The sequence below is a fragment of the Stenella coeruleoalba genome (assembly GCF_951394435.1).
Source record: "Stenella coeruleoalba genome assembly, chromosome: 14".
In the NCBI taxonomy this organism is placed as follows: domain Eukaryota; kingdom Metazoa; phylum Chordata; class Mammalia; order Artiodactyla; family Delphinidae; genus Stenella; species Stenella coeruleoalba.
The window spans coordinates 71,171,579-71,183,979 of NC_137160.1; the positions used below are offsets into that span (position 1 = coordinate 71,171,579).

The window sequence follows — 12,401 nt, forward strand, 5'->3', positions numbered from 1 at the left end:
AGGCACAAGGAAGGTTTGGGAGACGTGAAAGGCGCAGTTATTTATTTCATGAATAGATAACGGCAAGCCATTTAGAGGGAGCAGTGGCAGGAAGATGAAAAAGCTATTAATACAGTTGGAAGCTCGTTTCTTTCGGAGTGGCCAGCAGCTGCTGGAGAGGACAAAAACTAGAAAATACCGCAGTGGGTGCTCCGGAGAGCACAAATTATTCAGGAGATATTACAGTACATTGTTCACCTTAGTAAACATTTTTTTAATGTTTATGAGATCTGTTCAAAGGCATCCTGATGGATGAAAGCCAATAACATTTATAGGGGTGTGTGTGCACGTGTGTGCGCGTGCGTATGTGTACTCGCATTTCTTTTGCTCTAGTAGTCTTTGTAAATCATTTATTTGAGCTGATGTACTCAACAGTGGCTAGGCAGGGTCTACCTAATGCAACGTGAAGTCCATGCCTCTGTTCCCTGGGTAACTGTACTCTTCGTGACGTCTGCTGCGCTGCAGATGGGGCTCTGGGAAGCTGGGAGCTGACCTGAGGAGTGATGGGAGCAGAAGAAAGACTCCAGTTCTGAGAAGAGAAAATCAAGAGGAGCAGGGAGATGAGAAGGATAGGGCAGCATTTCCCAGTGTGTGTTGGGAATATATTCTCACCCAAAGAGGGGCCCGTGGGAACAGGATTTGGGGGAATCCTTGCACTTCTGACAAGAAGAGAGATTCACAACGTATAGGAAGCATCCTGTTCAAGGTTCTTGAGATTAAAGTGATCCCCGTAACAAGGCTTAATTCCACTTTTGCCAGACCCTGACCACAGCACAGCCCCTGCAGAAGCTCTAGTGCCTCAGAGAACGCATTCAGGAACACAGCTTTTATGTGATAAAACTGGGCGAAGCTGTTAATCATTGAAACTAAGCCATGATGGCATCCCTACACACGGCTATTAGCTCACTTATTTTAAATGAAATGACTTGTCAATTTGGTTCAGGAACTGACCAAATTAGACAATCTACTAGTTTAATAGATGTTTTTTTCCAGTTGAATTGGTTTATTGTTTGATTTAGGACTCAGGCACGCAACCAGTTTAACTGGGAGGGATGAACTTGGTTTTGACTCCATCATCCAGTTTCACAGACTGATTAGGTACACCAGTTAGGGAGTCAAGGGCACCAGGTTAAATTCTGGCACCTTCCGTTCCTAGAGGTGTGACTCTGGGAATGTTACGGAATCTCTCTATTTAAGTCTCAGTTTCTGCATCTATAGAATGGGAACAATATTTACTGGACCTATTTTATTGGCTTATGGAGATTAGTTGAAATAATGCAGATAAAAAGTTTGGCACAGAGCTGGCATATAGTGAGTTCTTAATAAGTGTTGGTCATCATCGTTATCATCAGAAGGAAGGGGCTGGGACTCACAGGTGAACAGTAAATCTTTCTTCCATCCTCAGGAATGCTTGAGGAAAGTTGGACTCTTTCTGATAATGACGGAAGGAATGTATCCACTAGAGACAAATGATGCTGTTCCTGGGGTGGCTATAGGCTCATCACTGATCCAATGATGTCTCGGAGCCCACTGTACTTGCTTGTTGGGTTTCCTTATTACATGACCTGTAGTTTATGGAGTGCAGCTGCTGAAGAATGAGAAACATGTGCCCCTCAGGGCACTACGTCACTAGCAAGGTATTCAAGGCTCCAAGATCCTGAAGCTTCCCTATGCCAGTGTGACCCACAGTCACACCAGCTCTCGTGCTTTAGACCAGAATGGTGATTAGGACATTGGACATTGGCTCTGGATGTCCAAGGCCTTTGTGATGCTGCTAGCCTAAGATGCTGCTGTGCTCCTTATTCTGTATCCCTTCTTAAGGTGAAAGAAGTCTCATGCCTGGTGAGCCTATCATGTGTCTTGTGAATTCCAATGACAATCCAAACCTGAAAGCCACTCCAGTGGTCTTGAAAGTACTAAGAGATTTGCAGTTAAAAATATCTAGGCTCTGTTTGACATTGCCATTTATCCACTGGGAAACTTTAGGCAAGTTACTTAATCTCCCTGAGCCTCAGGCTCCTCTTCTGTAGAATGGGGATGAGATTGCATACTTCGTAGAGTTGTGATTCATTTAATGAGATAATATATGTCAAATACCTAGAATAGTGCCTGGCCCCAAACTGAATGATTGTGTGAAATGCCTGGTATCATGCCCTGCACTGGGTCTAGGCAAGGGGATTTTCCACAGACTTCTTTCCTGCTCATCAGGGACCACCTGGCTCAGGCACTAAATCCCCAGTTAGATATAAAGTTGTCCCTTGCCCAACATTTAGCTTGCTCTGGACTCTCGTTAGGGATGTCTTAATCTACAGATAGAGCATGAGTTTCATGAGGCCAGTGAAAGTCTAATTCATGTCTAATTCCCTTCCCTATTGTTTGGCAAATTGTTGCAAATGCCTACATGGTTGTATAGTTAAAATGTAGGACAGGTGTTCAGGAGCTGAAGAAGTTAAACCTGGACTGGTATGATGATGTCGCGTAGTGACGGCCAGGCTTGAGTGTGGACTCTTTCCTATGTGCAGTGGGGAGCCAGAGAGGGCTTTTGAGCAGGGGAGTGGTCTGATCAGCTCCACACTATATGATAACAGTGATGATGTTAGTGACATCAGGAAGGATGGTGCTGATGACGGGGAAATCTAAGCTCATCCTTTGTACCAGAAACTGTGCCAAGTCCTTTACACCCATCATGGCCTCTAGTCCTCACAAAGACCCTCTGAGCTTGGATACTGGATAATTGGCCATGTGCCGCGTGGATTGAAGGGCAGAACGACTGGAGTCTTTTGGGACTTGGTATAGTCTTCACTTAAGAAAGGACAGTGGAAATGGAATTGACAAGCCCCCAAGCCCACAGCACGTATTTTCAGTTTTACTGGCCAGCCAAACACCTCCCTTGCTCAGTAAAATGTTCAACCACATCAATATAATCCCTTATGTCAGAGCTGCCAAAGTAGTCATGGCTCCACTACTCTATAAGAAGAGCCTTATTAGCTTTAAAAGGGAGGTTGTGACTCATTTGGAGCTGGGCCATAATGTCCCCAGAGAGGACATTCTACAAAGTGTCTGTTACGGGGGCTTTGCATGGTGTAATGCATGAAGTAGCTGATTTGGGGCAATTTTCTCTTAGCTGGAGGCTCTACTCTCCTGCCTTGAGATTTCCTTTTCTCTTCCATGTAAACCTCTTCTGGGACTATTCTAAGACTTCCGGTTGGTCATTGACTATGTTACTTTTCTTCCACAATTCAGGTTGTAAATGCTGCCACCGTCCTCTGACTTAAGTCAGAAATCAGTGTCATCCTACCCGACCTCTCTGTCCAGTCCTATCAGTCACCAGGTTTGCCAACATGAATCCCCCAAGAGTCCTTCCATCCATCCCCTTCTCTTCACCCTGACTGCCATCACCATCCAGGATGCCATTATTGCTCATAGAAAGGATGGCAGTGGCATCCCAGCTGGTCTCTCTGTCCCCAGGCTTGTCTCTCCATCCTGTCCTTCATACTGCAGCTAGAACGCTGTTTTGAAGATTCCCCTCTGCTATGCCATTTTCTTGTTTCAAAACCCAAGCCCCGGGCTTCCCTGGTGGCGCAGTGGTTGGGAGTCCGCCTGCTGATGCAGGAGACACGGGTTCGTGCCCCAGTCCGGGAAGATCCCACATGCCGCAGAGCGGCTGCGCCTGTGGGCCATGGCCGCTGGGCCTGCGCGTCTGGAGCCTGTGCTCCGCAACGGGAGAGGCCACAGCAGTGAGAGGCCCGCGTACAGCAAAAAGAAAAAACAAACAAACAAACAAACAAAAAAAATCCAAGCCCCATGTCCTGGCATTCAGTGCTAGTCATAACCTGGCCCCTCCCTATCTCCCTGATCTCAAGCTGCCACTCCTTGCATGCTCCAGCCGTGCCACACCTTCACGCAGGTCCCCCAAATCACCAGGCTCTCTCACACTCTTCTGGGGACTCACATCCTCAGCCTGACACTGCAAAGCCCCGGTAGGTGATCCTATCTCTCCTGCCTCCCGCTTCCTCTTTCATGCCCCTGTCAGCGTGTGGGCTAGTAAACGAGAGCTGTATTTCCCAGGGAGGTACCTGTAGGGCCATATCTGCAGTTCTAGCTGAGATTGATGAACTTTCAAATGATGAGGTTTCTGGGGGCATTTGTTGACATATAAATCAAAATCCAATTTATGTGAAGGAAAATCCCAGCTGGTTTACATGGCAGGATTATGAAACAGTTTTTGCCTTGTATGAAGCCTCTTGGATGATGTAAAATGATTTTACCTTCCACAAAAGAAGCTTGGCTTTTTAACTTCTGCTGGTTTTCCTAGGGTGACCCTGGAAACTTCCGATACAGAGTTTGCCAACTTATTCCAAGGTTGCCAACTTATGACACTGGTCTTACTGAGGGGAGGAAGGGAAGTGCAATTTATTGAGTATCTACTGTGTGCCAGGCACACCCCTGCAGCATCCTACAGTCTCACAACAATCTGCTGGGTACTTGACATCATATTGAAAGCGTTACTCTCAACCATGTGACTATCTCTCCATTCTCTTCCTGAGAGGGTGTATTAGTCATCTGTTGCTGCAGAAATTACCACACACTTTGCAGCTTATAACAACTCACATTTATTATACTACTGTTTCTGTGGGTCAAGACTCTGGACACAGCTTAACAGAGTTCTCTGCTTGGGGTCTTACGAGATTGTAATGAAGTGTTGGTCAGGGTGTGGTCTCATCTGGGGCTCAACTGGGGAAGGATTTGCTTCCAAACTCACACAGTTGTTGGCAGCAGCCCTTTACTCATGGGCTATAGAGCTGAGGATCTCAATTTATTGTTGCCTATTGGCCAGAGACACCCACCCCCAGTTCCTTCCCAACATAGCCACTTACTTCTTCCAAGTCACAGAGAGAGGGACTTCAAGCAAGACAGATGTTACAGTCTTACATAATATGATCACAGAAGTGACATCATTTTATCATCTTTGTCATATTTATTGGTTAGAAGCCAGACCAAGGTCCTGCCCACACTCAAGGGGAGTGGGCTACACAGGGTGTAACTGGGAGGTGGGGACCATGGCCACTTCAGAGTCTGTCTGCCCCAGAAGGGTTAAGACACTCAAGGTCGCACGACTAGATGTTTGTGGAGTTGAAATCTGACTTCAGAGCCCACACTTTTAGCATTATGCTGCCCCTGCAGCTGATTCCATAGTCTGTGGAATCCAAAGTAAAGCTCTTCCCGGGAGATTTATCCTGACTGCTGAAGCCTGGGTCATTTGTTCATCTCGGGAGCTGCTGTGAGTTTCAGCACCCAAATCACTAAAACTGGAGTGGAAGTGAGGCAGTTCTTCAAAGGATGACTTTTTAGGGTACTAGTACCCCAAGTGGGGAAGGGATCCTGGGTGTGTTCACTCCTGCTGGACCCAGACCCCCATGGACTGTTCTCTGATGGAGAACACATTCTCAGATGGATCCCACGTGACCGTGATCCACTGTGGCCTTGGGGAGAAACTCACATGGCTGCTCAGAGGTTAATGCCATCACAGGTCTCTCTCCCTGTGGTCACCCTTCACAGAAGAGGCCTCTACCATCTGGCTCATTAAATGGTATTGCTGCTGTGTTTTTATTTTTTCCACCAACATGCACAGCCTCCAGTTTGATGTTTGGAGCCCTTCCAATTCTGAACAAGACTTGTGTTAACTCGTACATGGCTGTCATGTGTAGTTGTATGGGTTGTGCACTGCATAAGGATACCTGGATCATATACAAAGTCAGCACCCTGAGATCTCTTTTCCAGTGGCAGGGAACACATCCAACGTCACTTCCCCTTCATTGTAACAATACCTCGGTTGCCTCTTGTTTTGTTTTGTTTTGTTTTAGGAGCCTCCTTCCTTCACTCTTCAGCCTTCATACCACTCACTAAGCCAGGAGAAGTCCTTTCTGCCTGAGGAAAGAGGCACCTTTTTCTGATTCACATACAGAGACTCATCTAGGCTTGCAGCAGCCTTGATGACTATTTTCAGGGTAGACAACCTTCTGCTGACCTGGGGTCATGACATAATCTGCCCAAGCTGACTCTGAGAGCAAGCAACTCACAGTTTTTAAAACCAACTAGGAGCAGGACTTCCCTGGTGCACAGTAGTTGAGAGTCCGCCTGCCAATGCAGGGGACATGGGTTTGATCCCCGGCCCGGGAAGGTCCCACATGCTGCGGAGCAACTAAGCCCGTGCGCCACAACTACTGAGCCCATGTGCTGCAACTACTGAAGCCTGTGTGTGTAGAGCCCATGATCCGCAGCAGGAGAGGCCACCACAGTGAGAAGCCCACGCACCGCAACGAAGAGTAGCCCCTGCTAGATGCAACTAGAGAAAGCCCGCAGCAGCAACAAAGACCCAAAGCAGCAATAAATAAATAAAATTAAACAAAAACAAAAACAAAAAACTAACTGGCAGCTGCCCAATCATGGTAGAAATTATTCTTTCAACATGCTGCACTTAAAACTCCCAAGTCCATATGTAGTGTCATTTAGGTAAAGAATAAAAAGCTCTGGCTGTCATGTGCCTTTAAATAAACCTTAAAATTGACAGCCAAGGTTGGACCAATGCCGATGTTCAGTCATAAAGGCTGTTCTAGGGGAGAGTATTCAAAAGCCACATTAAAAAATATGCAATCAACACCAGCTGTGGTCCAATTAAATTCAGCTGATCACAGGTGTTTATATAGATCTCTGTCTCTCTGTCTCTGTCTCTGTCTCTGTCTCTGTCTCTCTCTCTCTCTCTCTCTCTCTCTCTCTCTCTCTCTCTCTCACACACACACACACACACACACGACCCAACACATTACTTCCTTTAAAATACAGTTTGAAAAGCACAAGATGAGATCCATCGACCATTCACATCAGAGTCACCTGAAATCCTTAATAAAAATGTAGATTTTTTCTCCCTACCCTAGACCTATGAATCCAAATATTTTAGGAGAGGGAGCCCAAGAATCTGAATTCTCGCAAGGACCCAAGGTGGTTTCAATACTAAATGCCATTGAAGAACACTCTTATGCGAGGCTAGGCAGTATTCTAAGGGTGCTGGGTTGCTGAGATGCACTGCTCTTAACTGTCCAGCCAGAATAAACTGTTTAAATTGGATCATTTGAGGTTTTAGTCTCCAGGGGAAACTTCTGGAGAGGCACTCAGCAGAGTGCGTTATTTCTCCATCAGGGTCCTTTAGGTATTTTGCAAGAAGACATTCCTCCAAGCCTTTTCTTGCAACCTTTCTCCCAGTTCCTGACATCTGCAAACGACTACATCAGGAGCTATAAATCAGAATCTGGGGAACATAGAAAAGTGACACCCACCTGGGTCCCATACTTGAAGTCAGTTGGTTCATCAGGTTGGATACATTTAGCCATGAGTAATAGAAAGCCTGACTGCGGTTCAAATTCTAAGCACAGTTACCACCATCATGAAGAGGTCTGAAGAGAGGTAGTTCCAAGATTTCATGGCGGACTCTGAGCTCCCGAATGGCTCGACAATTCTCTGACCACCTGGCAGCCCCTCACCTCATGGTTGTGAGCTGGCTGCAGCAGTGCCAGACCTCGTGGCCTCACACAGCAGCTTTCAGAAGATAGGAAGGAGAGGCTGAGGAAGCGTGGGGAGATGGTGGTGGAGGGATGCTATGTGGTTTCTGAGGTCAGTTCATGAGACACCTGCCACTTCTGCGTGGGTCTCTTGGAAATGCTCACTCTTAAATCACTCCCTCTTGGGAACCAGCTGCCACGTTGCAAGAAGCCTAAGCCACGTGGAGAGGCCACGTATACACATGCTGCTAGTCATCCTCAGCTGCATCCTTCACTGACTTCCAGCACTAAGTTCCTGCCGGTGCTCACTCCAGCCATCTTGGTTGGTACAGCCTAAATGAACCTGCACATGAGTGCAGCCACCCAATGGCCAGCTGCTGCCAGGTGGAGCAGAACTGCCCAGGTGACCTACAGGACAGTGAGAGTTAATACACTGTGTTAAGCTACTGTGTTTGGAGGTTATTATTGTGCATCACTGGATAATAAGCAGACCACCAGGATGTTGGAACTCAGGAACATTTAGGTGATGAGGGAAGCTCACCAACGTCTTGCCATCATTGGTTGAGAGCTGCTCTTGAGAGGAGATGAGAAGACAGTTATTCCCTGGCACTTCTGGTCTGTCCTGCAATGAGACAGAGCAGCCTCCATAGGCAGAAGGAATCTTCACCCAAAGAATTGCGTGAGTGGACAAGCAGGAAGGCAGTCGGCCTTCTGGGTGCCCATAAATGGTAGGTGATGAGGGAGTAGGAGGGATGGGGGGCACACCAGCATCTGTGGTACCCTGTCGAAGGAAGCAGCTACTCAGTTCTGGGTATTTTTGGCCATGAAGGTATACGGTTACAGAGTTATCAAATCTTGTGACCTCAAGAAAATCAGAAGGCTGGATCTTGATGTAAACTTTCTTGATTTTTGGAAGTGGACAACTAATTTAGATTTTAAATCTGTGCAGCCAAATCATGCAGGCCAAATAAAAACACACGTGGATGGGGAGGATGCTCCTTGACCAGCCCAAGATGGAACGGAAAGAGCACTGAGCCCCATATCATATTTCCTAGAATGAGAAGGTGTGGCAAGACAGAAAGAGGTGGTCGTGAACTTGACCTTAAAAGACAGATTTACATGGGGATGGCTTTCAGGCAAGGGAAGCCACATGGATAAGGGCCCAGGAGGTGGCAAGGTTTGTAGAATTGCAGGGTAAGTGACTAGTTTATAGTGGGGGCCAGTTAATATGAGGGAAAATGGGGAAACAACATTGATGTTACATGTAGAAACTAATAGACATGCAGTACTCTAATTGGGCACATTAAATGCATATATAATTTTCCCTTCTTCACTCTTAGGAGTCTGGTGGCCAGAAATAGAATGCTTATGTCTTGGCAAAAAATGTGCACTGATATACACCTGAAACTAACACAACACTGTAAATCAACTATACTTCAGTTTTAAAAGTGCATTGATAATCTCAGAAAGAAAAAAAAAAACCTCTGTATATTGATTGACATCCTGTTTACTCTTCTGTTGACGAGGTTAATTATTTAAATGTGATGCTTTATTTTGATCTGTATCCATAAGCAAGCAAAGTATGTTTCAATGGTATAATTGTATTGAATTTCCCACATCATACATTTCATAGCAGGTGATCAGATAAAGACTGTATAACCTGCACTCAAGCGAAATGACTCTGCTTAACCTAATCCATTGACTGAGTGACCTTGGGCAAGTTACTTAACCTCTCTGTGCTTCTGGAGTCTCACTTGAAAAGTGGGGGATGGTGATAAAACATACTTCACGGTGTGGCTGAGATGAGTAGATGCGATGAGACTTGTAAAGCTCGTAGTACAGCGACTAATACAAGTTGTTGATCAACACCAACCCTTATTGATTGTTAGCAAATCTCACTTTTGACACCTGAAGTCTAATGAGAGCTACCAATTCGTGAATTTGCTCCATGTTTGTGCCTGATTCAGACATGCGTTACTGCTCATCCTTCCTTCTAATCCACTTCCCAGAAGATCGTGTAACCTGGAAGTGGGAACTGGTTCTTCTAGTTCTCTCTAGAAGATTCTCTCAAGTCTGATTCATTCTCAGGAGGGGCTGCCAAAAGTCCCTCTTGTCTTTTTTTTTTTAATTAATTAGTTAATTTATTTTTGGCTGCATTGGGTCTTCGTTGCTGTGCGCGGGCTTTCTCTAGTTGCGGAGAGTGGGGGCTACTCTTCGTTGTAGTGCGCGGGCTTCTCATTGCAGTGGCTTCTCTTGTTGCGGAGCACGGGCTCTAGGCACGCGGGCTTCAGTAGTTGTGGCGTGCGGGCTCTAGGGTGCAGGCTCAGTAGTTGTGGCTTGCGGGCTCTAGAGCACAGGCTCAGTAGTTGTGGCGCACGGGCTTAGTTGCTCCGCGGCTTGTGGGATCTTCCTGGACCAGGGCTCGAACCCGTGTCCCCTGCATTGGCAGGTGGATTCTTAACCACCGCATCACCAGGGAAGTCCCTGTCCCTCTTGTTTTAGGTTCATTCATTCACTCATTCTATCAACCACTTACTGTAAGTCAGGTCCTTTGCTAGACACAGATGAAAGAAATAGCCCCAGCCTCACAGAGTTCATAGGCTAGTGGCAGGGGGAGGGAAGAGAAGAACAGGCACTGGCACTTCAGTGAGATCTGGGAAGTGGACAGGAAGCTGAAGGACAACAGAGGAGATCCTTTCATCTTACTCAGCCTGAGGATCAGGGAAGGAAACTATGACATCTAAGGAAAGAAGAAAGGAAATAGCTGGGCAGTAGGATAGGGAGTGGAGAGACTATCCCAGCTCAAGAATGTCACAGGAGAACTACAAATAATTCAGTATCACAGGAAAGGCATGTGGTTTGGTGGAAACAGAGAACAAGGAGAAGGGAGGGAGGAAAGTCATCAGTGGGCATACGCAGACTAAGAAACCCTGTTGGGGGAAATGGGGAGCCACTGAAGGCTAGCAGGGGAGGGATGATCAGACTGGTGCTTTGGAAAGATCATAATTGCTGTTCCAGGGAGAAGGGGTCAAGCAACTAATTAAGAGACGAGTTTAAGAGCTGATATGATCGTTCAAGCCTAAACTACGGTGGTGGCAAGAAGTGAATAGATTGAGATGTATGTAAGAGACATAAGCAACAGGACATGGAGACTGAATGAAGGAGAGGAGGGGGTGGGATGTCAAGAATGACTATAGGTTTAGATAACTGGGGGAGTAATGGATGGGGCAGGGAGTGTATGTGGTAGAGATGTTTAACTCTTTGCTGGCTCTTCTTAACCAGGACACACAATTTTTCAGATTAAATTCAAGAAGCTCAATTGATCGTGCCAGCCATTCTTACTGAAGCTTTAACCAGGGTGATAATTACTCCAGGAGGCAAGTTGGGAAAATTCTCATGAGGGCATCCTCTTGAAGATACCCAATTTTCTGTACAATTTTCAGACTCAATACAACAAGGTTTATTTGTCACCTGCTCTGTGTCACTTGCTGTGCCCATTGGGTTGAACCAGGAAAACATGGTTGCTGCCTTCATGGGATTTACATGCCAGCTTAGAGTTCTGGTATCTTCTCATCTAAGTGCTAAATCCTCCTGTCCTCTAGGGGTGCTGGAATAAGAATACAAATGTATCATTTAGCTATTGCTGTATAACAAAATGCCCTCAAAACCCAGTGTCTTAAAATAGCAACAGTTTATTTAGCTTAAAATTCTGCCATTGGCAATTTAGGGTGGACTCAGCTGGGTGTTTCTTCTGATCTTACCTGGATACATTCTTGCATCCACATTCAAGCTACAGGTTGGGTAGGCAGTTTTAGTGATCCTGGCTGGACTCTCACATGTTTGAGATCTCAGCTCGGGTAAATGTTCTTCAATGGCTCCAATCTCTCATCTTCCCATAGGCTAGCCCAGGCTGTTCATGTGGTGGCCAGGAAAGTTTCCCAGAGAGAACGGAAGTAAGCACAGTCTCTAGAGGCCCAGGCTTAGAACTGACACAGTAACACTTCCACCATGTTCTACTGGCCAACGCTAGTCACAGGGTCCAGTGCAGATTCCAGGAGTGGGGAAGAGGCTCCACACCTTGATGGGAGAAGCAGCAGAGTCTCATTGCAAAGAGCATGGGCACAGTGAGAGGAAAAATTGCCATAGTTTTAGCAATATACTCCAAGGACTCACACACTCCTAATTCTTGCTACCTGTAAAAGGAATCACAAAAGGGAGCTCTCATGAGCAGAGGATGGCAATAGATCTATTTCTTATATTTCCAAGCCAAACAGGAGACTTATTGAGACCTGCCCTTTCCCATGAGGGAATTCATTCTATCTGTCTGGGCTCCTGGGTCAGTCAGTTTTTTCCATTTTAGGTTTCTGACTGTGGCCATCCTCTCCTTTTCATCCCCCCAGGACAATAGCCTGGGATTCTCTGCACAGATGTCAAAGAAATGAAATGTCAGCAGAGTTCACTGTGACCCTGGAGCCAGTGCCCTCCCGCCTCCTCCTCACAGTTGCCTACGGCAGGGCTGGTCTGCACTATTAATAAACCTTCCCCTCAGCATTTTCTCTTGACGGACCGTATCAGATAGGCTCCATCTATCTCCCATCCTCACTCCCGCCAGGCTGGAGAGAAGGTCTCCTGACACGGAGATAAGAAATCCCGGACATCACTGCCATGTAGGGGAAGCTCAGGGTTCCGTTTTCCTTATGAAAGGTCAAATCACTTCCTTTGCAGTGCTTGGAAAGAAAAGAGCCAACATAATGTGCTTTTGAAATGCCAATGGTCTTGATGCCCCTGATAAGAAGTAAATGAAGG

At 46.4% G+C, this 12,401-nt stretch overlaps 1 long non-coding RNA gene across 1 annotated transcript in view; it reads left to right on the forward strand.

Annotated features, from left to right (window-relative positions):
- LOC307197197 overlaps window positions 1-6,476 on the forward strand; it is a 31,230-nt gene extending 24,754 nt beyond the window's left edge. Inside the window, exon 4 of the long non-coding RNA XR_013831348.1 lies at window positions 5,904-6,476. This is a non-coding gene — a long non-coding RNA (uncharacterized lncRNA). The remainder of the gene's footprint in view (window positions 1-5,903) is intronic.
- Window positions 6,477-12,401: the final 5,925 nt, after the last annotated feature.